The sequence below is a fragment of the Pogoniulus pusillus genome, chromosome 10 (assembly GCF_015220805.1).
Source record: "Pogoniulus pusillus isolate bPogPus1 chromosome 10, bPogPus1.pri, whole genome shotgun sequence".
Taxonomy (NCBI): domain Eukaryota; kingdom Metazoa; phylum Chordata; class Aves; order Piciformes; family Lybiidae; genus Pogoniulus; species Pogoniulus pusillus.
This window is the reverse complement of record NC_087273.1, coordinates 27751006-27760589: the sequence shown is the minus strand read 5'-3', so window position 1 is coordinate 27760589 and position 9584 is coordinate 27751006.

The following is a 9584-nucleotide window of genomic DNA, read 5'->3' as shown; positions in this document are numbered from 1 at the left end:
AAAGAAGTGGCTGTTGCAAATAAGGAAAGTTAAAATAACCAAAATGGGCAGCAGAAATACTGCCTGCTCTGTTTTAAGGAGCATCTGGAGATGTACAAAGAATGAGGCAAAATCTCTGACAGTACAAAAATCCAAATTTGCCTTTAGTGCCTTAGGAAGCTGCTGGAGATGGGAGTTGTTGAGCACAGTTTAGCCATGGTCTACTACTGCTCTTTTATCAGGATCTGCAGTGGTAGGTTTGAGGTGTAGGGCAGCATGCTTGTCCCATGAACTTCCCAACCCTTTGACCATCCCCACTTTTGCCCTGTGTGTGGCATGTTCTTGACAGTGCTGGGACCTTCCTTCAGACACTCCTCTTCCCCAGTCAGGCTCTGCTTTTGTTCATGTGCCAACCACCAGATTCCCCTGTCTGGCTTCTGCCTTTTCTGGTAGACAGCCTGGAAGGCTACAGGCTCCCTTTGCCAGTATCTGGTACTCAGAGAGGTGCAGCTCCTGCTCTTACTTTGTGTGACCAGCTCTGGAGGACTGTATTTGGCTTGTTTGTGTTCAGTGGCATTTCCCAACTTTGCTAGCACCATCATCTTATTTTCTAAGGTAACTCGTCTATGCTGTCATGCAGTAATAAAACTAAAGATGATCTCTTGTACTTCCTGGAGGGAAGCCTGTGTGACAAAGCCCCATTCTGTACAGTAATAAAGGAGCTAGTTCCAGTACCCTGGGGTAGCTGTGCCAGCCAGCTGTGCCCTGTACTTGAAGTCTTCTAAGAGAGCTGCTCCATGTAATTGGCATTTGTGTGATGGAGCCAATGTTGCTGCTGTACAGACAAGAGGAGAGGAGGTGTTATGCACTAGGTGATTGCCATGTTACAATAGTGTCACACCAGCAGATCCCAACTGCAGTAACAAGGATGCAGCAACCCAAATTTTACTGCAGAAGAGCGATTTTTGCCTTGAATCAAGATGTTATGCAGACAAGGATGCCTGGTCTTGTGGGGTTTTGCTAAGCCTTTTCTCTCTTTACTCACTCTTCAAAGAAGGCATTTTGCCTTCTTAGTCCCTTCTGCATTCTTGCAGGCCCTTAAATCCTCTTATGATCAATCCTTATTTTCTCAGCATCCTACCCTCTCTTCCTATTGTTCTTGTAAGATAATCCATTGCTCTTTAATACATGATCTTAAGAGAGTTTGTGTACTGAATATAACAGCCTCTTGGTATTTTCTCTTCTGCCTTCTCTCTCTGCTAATTCTTTCTTCACTGAGCTTTGGGCTTTCAGTATTTACACAAGCTGCCCACTTTCATTACCTCGTTTTTCCATGACAGTAAATTACTGGTGTATGTGTGAGCAGCACACCTTCCCCCCTTTGCTACAGCTTAAGTTGTCTACCTGCCACTAGAGGGAATTTTTTTCCCTTCCACAAACATGAACTGACTGCAGTCTCCCCAAGGGAGACTCCTAGTGCTGCTCTTAGTGCTTTTCAAGATGAAACAATCCTGTTTCATGATCTTGGAGAATCTCCACCCTAGGAGTTTTCACAGAGAGATGCACCTCTCTGAGAGGTTATCTGTGTTCCACAGGCATGCTTTTGAGAGCATGGCATCTTTCTGATGTTTAAGTTCCTATATGAGGCTGTCACCTACAGGCTCTTTGGATGTTACAATTCTTCACCACCCGTGCAGAGAGCACTGAGCTGCACCACACATTCCTCTTTCTCTGTAGAAGAGGTTCAGCCAGGGAGGTTGGAAAAGGTATAGTGCAGGGAAATGCCTGTAAGTTGCTTCATGTAGGTCTTCAGGATGGGTCTGTCTGACCTCCACATGCCCTAAAGATGCAATGCAGGAACCTTCCACAGGAGCTTTGATCAAACTGCTGCCTTTTTCTGTACCTGCATATGGTCTCTCTGTACCACAGATATTGCTGTACCTTCAGCAGCAGTTCTGGTTCACTAACCCCACTGGGACTTGTTGAGGTCGAGTTCTGGGCCCCTCAATTCAAGAAGGATGTCGAGGTGCTGGAACATGTCCAGAGAAGGGCAACAAAGCTGGTGAGAGGCCTGGAGCACAAATCCTATGAGGAGAGGCTGAAGGAGCTGGGGTTGTTTAGCCTGGAGAAGAGGAGGCTCAGGGGTGACCTCATTGCTGTCTACAACTACCTAAAGGGAGGTTGTAGCCAGGTGGGGGTTGGCCTCTTCTCCCAGGTAACCAGCAACAGAACAAGGGGACACAGTCTCAAGTTGTGCCAGGGTAGGTATAGGCTGGATATTAGGAAGAAGTTCTTCCCAGAGAGAGTGATTGGCATTGGAATGGGCTGCCCAGGGAGGTGGTGGAGTCACCGTCCCTGGAGGTGTTCAAGAAAAGCCTGGCTGAGGCACTTAGTGCCATGGTCTAGTTGACTGGCTAGGGCTGGGTGCTAGGTTGGCCTGGATGATCTTGGAGGTCTCTTTCAACCTGGTTGATTCTATGATTCTATGGCAAGCGTTGATTCAGGCTGGTAGACTGCCCCTATAATTAGTCTGGTAAAGCAAATAAAAAGGTGTAAATGCTGATTTTGGTTAGTTACTACTAGGAAAAGGATAGCTTCAGCTTTTCCTATCTGTCAGAAAATTGTTTTGTCATGTTAAAAATATTACCATGTCTCAGTGATTGTGCCTCTGTTCTTGGCCCTGGTGAGGCCACAGCTTGACTACTGGGCTCAATTCTGGGCACCACAGTATAGGAAAGACACCGAGGTCCTGGAGTGAGTTCAAAAAAGAGCAACAAGTCTGGTGAAGAGGTTGGAGGGCATGTCATACAAGGAGCAGCTGAGGGAGCTGGGGTTGTTTAGTCTGGAAAAGTGAAAGTTAAGGGAAGATCTTATTGCTTCCTACAACTACCTGAAAGAAGGTTGCATTGACCTGGTGTTGGTCTCTTCTCCCAAGTAACTAGAGATAGGGCAAGAGCAAATGGATTGAAGTTGTGCCAGAGGAGGTTTAGATTGGATATTGGGAAGAACTTCAGCAGATGACACTAAGCTAGGAGCAGGTGGTGATCTGTTGGAAGGTAGGAGAGCCCTGCAGAGGGACCTGCACAGGCTGGATGGGTGGGCAGAGGCCAATAGGACGAGATTTAACAAGGCCAAGTGCAGGGTTCTGCACTTTGGCCACAACAACCCCAAGCAGCACTACAGGCTGGAGACTGAGTGGCTGGAGAGCAGCCAGGAGGAAAGGGACCTGGGGGTACTGATAGATAGTAAGCTGAAGATGAGGCAGCAGTGTGCCCAGGTGGCCAAGAGAGCCAATGGCATCCTGGCCTGCATCAGGAACAGTGTGGCCAGTAGGACAAGGGAGGTTATTCTTCCCCTGTACTCAGCACTGGTCAGGCCACACCTGGAGTCCTGTGTCCAGTTCTCTGGGCCCCTCAATTCAAGAGAGATGTTAAAGTGCTGGAACATGTCCAGAGAAGGGCAACAAAGCTGGTGAGGGGCCTGGAGCACAAACCCTATGAGGAGAGGCTGAAGGAGCTGGGGCTGCTTAGCCTGGAGAAGAGGAGGCTCAGGGGTGATCTTATTGCTGTCTACAACTACCTGAAGGGAGGCTGTAGCCAGATGGGGGGTGGCCTCTTCTCCCAGGCAACCAGCAATAGAACAAGAGGACACAGTTTCAAGTTGTGCCAGGGTAGGTATAGGCTGGATGTTAGGAAGAAGTTCTTCACAGAGAGAGTGATTGGCATTGGAATGGGCTGCCCAGGGAGGTGGTGCAGTCACTGTCCCTGGAGGTGTTCAAGAAAAGACTGGATGAGGCACTTAGTGCCATGGTCTAGTTGACTGGCTAGGGCTGGGTGCTAGGTTGGCCTGGATGATCTTGGAGGTCTCCTCCAACCTGGTTGATTCTATGATTCTATGATTCTCTGCTTAGTGTGGTGAGGTGTTGGAACAGGCTGCCCAGGGTGGTGGTGGAATTGCCATCCTGGAGGTGTTCAAGAAGTGTGTAGATGTGGTGCTTCAGGACATGGTTTAATGGTCATGGAAGCTGGGTTACAGTGGGATTCAATGATCTTAAAAGTCTTTTCCAGTCTTACTGATTCTGTGATTCAGTGTCTGGAATGTGGAATTCTGTAATTCCCATACAGCTCTCGAGAGTGCATTTCAACAGGTTAGTGCTGCAGAAAGTTGTTAGCTTGGATGTTTTGTTAACTGAAATAAAACAAATCATGGTTCACAGAACAGTAGGATTGTGGGATTATTAAAATTAGAAGGGAGCCTAGGGAATTCTGTAGTCTAAACTTCTGCTCCAGGCAGGTTCAGCTATGATATCCAGATCAGGCTGCTCAGAGCTTCATGCAGACTGATTCTGAAAATCTTGAGGGGTGGAGACTGCACAGCCTGTCTGATAAACCCATTTCACTGCTGGCTGTCTTCATGGTGAAAAATCATTCCTACATAATTCCTGAACCTCTCTTGTTTCAGCTTATGCCTTCTTTCCCATCTTCCTACAAATCACCACCATGAAGAGCTGGGATCTGCCTTTTTCATGTCCTCCTCCCAGGTATCAGAATGCTGCTATTAGGTATCACAATGTCACAGTATCATCAGGGTTGGAAGAGACCTCACAGATCATCAAGTCCAACCCTTTACCACAGAGCTCAAGGCTAGACCATGGCACCAAGTGCCACGTCCAATCCTGCCTTGAACAGCTCCAGGGACGGCGACTCCACCACCTCCCCGGGCAGCCCATTCCAGTGTCCAATGACTCTCTCAGTGAAGAACTTTCTCCTCACCTCCAGCCTAAATTTCCCCTGGTGCAGCCTGAGGCTGTGTCCTCTTGTTCTGGTGCTGGCCACCTGAGAGAAGAGAGCAACCTCCTCCTGGCCACAACCACCCTTCAGGTAGCTGTAGACAGCAATAAGGTCTCCCCTGAGCCTCCTTTTCTCCAGGCTAAACAATCCCAGCTCCCTCAGCCTCTCCTCATAGGGCTGTGCTCAAGGCCTCTCACCAGCCTCGTCGCCCTTCTCTGGACATGCTCAAGCATCTCAATGTCCCTCCTAAACTGGGGGGCCCAGAACTGAACACAGTACTCAAGGTGTGGTCTAACCAGTGCAGAGTACAGGGGCAGAATGACCTCCCTGCTCCTGCTGACCACACCATTCCTGAGGCAGGCCAGGATGCCACTGGCTCTCTTGGCCACCTGGGCACACTGCTGGCTCATGTTCAGGCGGGTATCAATCAGCACCCCCAGATCCCTCTCTGTCTGGCTGCTCTCCAGCCACTCTGACCCCAGCCTGCATCTCTGCATGGGGCTGCTGTGGCCAAAGTGCAGCACCCTGCACTTGGAGCTATTGAACCCCATCCCATTGGACTCTGCCCATCTGTTCAGGCGGTCAAGGTCCTGCTGCAGAGCCCTTCTGCCCTCCAACCCAGCCACATGTGCCCCCAGCTTGGTGTCATCTGCAAACTTGCTGATGACTGACTCCATGCCCTCATCCAGATCATCTATGAAGATGTTAAAGAGGATGGGGCCCAGCACAGATCCCTGAGGGACACCACTAGTGACAGCCGCCAGCTGGATGTGGCACCATTCACCACCACTCTCTGGGTCCGGCCCTCCAGCCAGTTCCTAACCCAGCATAGGTGTCCCTAAAGCCCTCTCTATCCCAGGCTGAACCAGCTTTGTCCTTCTCCTCACAGAGCAACTGCTCCATCTGCCTCACCATCTCGCTGGCCCTCTGCTGCATCTGTTCTGGTTAGAGATCTTTCCTCCATTGGGGAACCCAAAAGTGGACTACTACACATGGTCTCATTAATATAGATCAGTCTAAAGTCTATTTTACAGTTTCCTTCTCATGAAATTCAAGTTGATAATGCTTTCTTCTTTGAACTACTGTTATCCTGCCCTTTTCCTACACTATTGTCTCACAAGCATTTGAGTGTGTGTAGTCATGATGGAATCGTGAGACTGAGAGCTGCAGATTTTAGCCTGTGTGTCTGCAGAGCTGGGGACTTTCTGCTACCCACTGCACAGCCTACTCCAGCATCATGAGATCTGGACTTTGACATCACTCTGGTCATGTGGCAACACTGTCCATGGGAACAAAACAATCCTCCTTTGTGCTAGTTAAGCATCCTTACACTGCATTTCTACCACTGGTGTGGTAGAAACTTTCAGAAGGAAGAGATGATTTGGCTCTGGCTGGGAGCTGTGCTGTCTCCTGCCTCCCTCTGAGCACAGGATGTGTGCCTGCAGGGAGCACAGCATCCAGCACACATGCATGGCCAGAGCCCACAGCAGAGCTGCAATCCATATTGGCCATTGCCCTGTGACCTGGGGTGGCCAGAGCAGTCACATATTTAGATAAGGAAGAGCTGACTACACCACGCATGAGATCTATCACATTTGCTGTAAATCTAAGCAGTCCCTCAGCCCTACAAACCCTATATTTTAAAAGTACTTATCTTGCCTCTCAGAGGAAAAGAGATGGAAGCTATTTTAAGTGCCTTAACTTGGGGTCATCTACCTGAGAAAAGCAATGAGCTTGTGGCTTCTGCATGCCTGCGGCCAGCAGGTGGCAGTACAAGAAAAAGGATAAATACAAATCTCCAGCCCCTGCCTTCTTTACCCCATCACAAATACATCCAGGGACAGCTATTTGGTCTCCTCCGAGGTGTTTAAACGCAGAGTTTCTTTGATAAGCATTTCTTACAAAAAAATAACATTTGATTTTCTTTACCCCGTTGAAGTATAAAGCGAGGCTTATTTTCCTGCTTCTGTTTTGCTGTCTCTATTTTGTGCTCTGAAAGATTGTGCAACTATGTGGATGCCGAAGGGTTTAAGCACTTGCAGTCCTGAAGGCAGCTGTGATTTGTAAATAAAGAGAGAATCTTGCAGAATAAGGTTATAGGTTGGACTTGGTGATCCTGAGGGTCTTTTCCAACCTGGATGTTTCTGTAATTCATATGATGAAACTTTCCCAGACTTCTGTGACTGTGTTTCAGGAGTGTCTTAAACCAGAGGAAACATCCTTGTGCCTACTAGTTGTTGATGAAGTTCCTTTTCTTTCCAGAGGTTTATACAGTAGCTTTTTGAATCCATGCAAACCCATAATTTCCCAAGAGATTATTGGGAAAGAGTCCCCTGGGTTAGGTCTGTGACCGTAGGAAGATGTATCTCTTGTTTGTTTTGACCATTTGCTGACTCCTTGTTATTGTATTAGAAAATGTCCACCAGGAGACCAGTGCCAAGTGGTGTCCCTCAGGGGTCAGTGCTGGGACCAGTGCTGTGCAACATCTTTGTCAGTGATATGGACATGGGAACCGAGTGCACCCTCAGCAAGTCTGCAGATGGCCCCAAGCTGTGTGGCACAGTCGACTTGCCAGAGGGAAGGGATCCATCCAGAGGGACCTGGACAGGCTGGAGAGGTGAGCCCAGGTTGACCTCATGAAATTCAACAAGGCCAAGTGTAAGGTCCTGCATCTGGGTTGGTGCAATCCCAAGCACAGCTCCAGGCTGGGCAGTGAATGTTTGGAGAGCAGCCCTGAGGAAAAGGACCTGGGGGTCAGGCTTGATGAAAAGCTCAATGTGAGCCAGCAGTGTGAGTGCAGCCCAGAGAGCAACCATGTGCTGGGCTGCATCAAGAGCAGCGTGGCCAGCAGGGTAAGGGAGGGGATTCTGCCCCTTTGCTCTGCTCTCCTGAGACCCCACCTGGAGTACTGTGTGCAGTTCTGCAGCCCCCAACACAAGGCATACATGGAACTGTTGGAGTGAGTCCAGAGAAGGCCACGAAGATGCTCAGAGAGCTGGAGCAGCTGGAGTTGGAAAAGAGAAGGCTTCGAGGAGACCTTGGAGTGGCCTTCTAGCATCTGAAGGGAGCTTACAGGAGGGCTGGGGAGGGACTATTTACAAGGTCTTGTAATGACAGTATGAGGAGTAATGGGATTAAACTGGGAGAGGAGATTTAAAGTAGATGTTAGGAAAAAGCTCTTTCCAGTGAGGGTGGTGAGACACTGGCACAGGTTGCCCAGGGAGCTTGTGGCTGCTCCCTCCCTGGAGGGAGCCAGGGTTGGATGAGGCCTTGAGTGACCTGTTCCAGTGGGAGGTGTCCCTGCCTATGGTGGGGGGTTGGAACTAGATGATCTTTTATGTCCTTTCCAACCCAAACCATTCTATGAAAAGAAAATGATTGGGGTTTTTTCACTATCTGCTTGTGATTCCTGATTTTCTAGACATCTAGATATCCCCCACCCTGGATTTCAATTTCCAGTCTGATGAATCTTGCCTTGAGAGTCCCTTTTTTGGCAGCTCTACTCTTGTTTTCATTGACCTCTTTCCCAGCACTACACTTCTACCAATATAGAAGTATTTGTTGCCCTTTCTTTGCACCTTTTCATGTATTAATATTTATCTGGGAGTTCCCAGTTACCTGAACTGTTTATTGCAAGTATTGGCAAAGATTTTGTTTGCCTGTCTGTTTGGATTACTTTGGGTTTGCTTTGAAACAAGTCAATACTTTCCCACTTGAAACAATTAGGTCAGATGATGCCATCCTTTGGGCGTTTGTGATGGAGTGTGGTTTCTTGTCTGCGGATGCTTTTGTTCTTTCCTCATTTAAGTCCTAAATTGTCTTTTTCTCCTATCATTCTGGTCTGTAGTGACAACTTGCAGAGGCCTCAGAATTGCTGCACGCTGTGGAGTGATTAGCACTTGCTGCTGAAGTATAAACCTAATGCTAAAATAACAGGGCAGCCACAACCCAAGGCTGAAGGTACTGGCAGCATATGTTTGGGACGTCTGTGCAGCAGCTGATATTAAGCCTCCTGCGTCTTTGCAGCTCTGTCAAGGAATCAGTCAGTCATGATGGTGAGAATTTCCTTTATTGACTCAGTAAAACTAGAGGAGGTTGGTGAGTGACTTTGATTTGCTGAGAGGCTTCACAGCCACGTCAGGAGAGGGGTTTGTACAGTGGGTGGAAGGCCTCCCAACAGACCATGGCAGGTGCTGGAAACCTTTTCCAGTTGATCTTGCCAACAGAATTATCAGAGAGGATTTTACAGATTTAAAACCAAACAAGTTATTGATTTGGGTTTTTTTTAGGTCCAGAGGAAAGTGCTATACCTCATCAGCCTGTCCTTTTCCACATCATAGGAGGAGGGAATTACTGTGCCCTGATGAGTTACAGAGCAGTGCAGTGATTTCTGGGTTTGCATTTTTGGTGCGGTTTTGTTGTTTTGTTTTGTGGTGGTGGTTTGGGTTTGTTGTGTGGGGGTTGGGGGTAATTTTTGCTTGTTTGTTTGTTTGCTTTTCCTGTGTTTGTTTGGGGAATTTTTTCTTTATTGTTTTGTGTATGGCAGCACTTTCACAGTATCACAGTATCATCAGGGTTGGACGAGACCTCACAGATCATCAAGTCCAACCCTTTACCACAGAGCTCAAGGCTACACCATGGCACCAAGTGCCACGTCCAATCCTGCCTTGAACAGCCCCAGGGACGGCGACTCCACCACCTCCCCAGGCAGCCCATTCCAGTGTCCAATGACTCTCTCAGTGAAGAACTTTCTCCTCACCTCCAGCCTAAATTTCCCCTGGCACAGCCTGAGGCTGTGTCCTCTTGTTCTGGTGC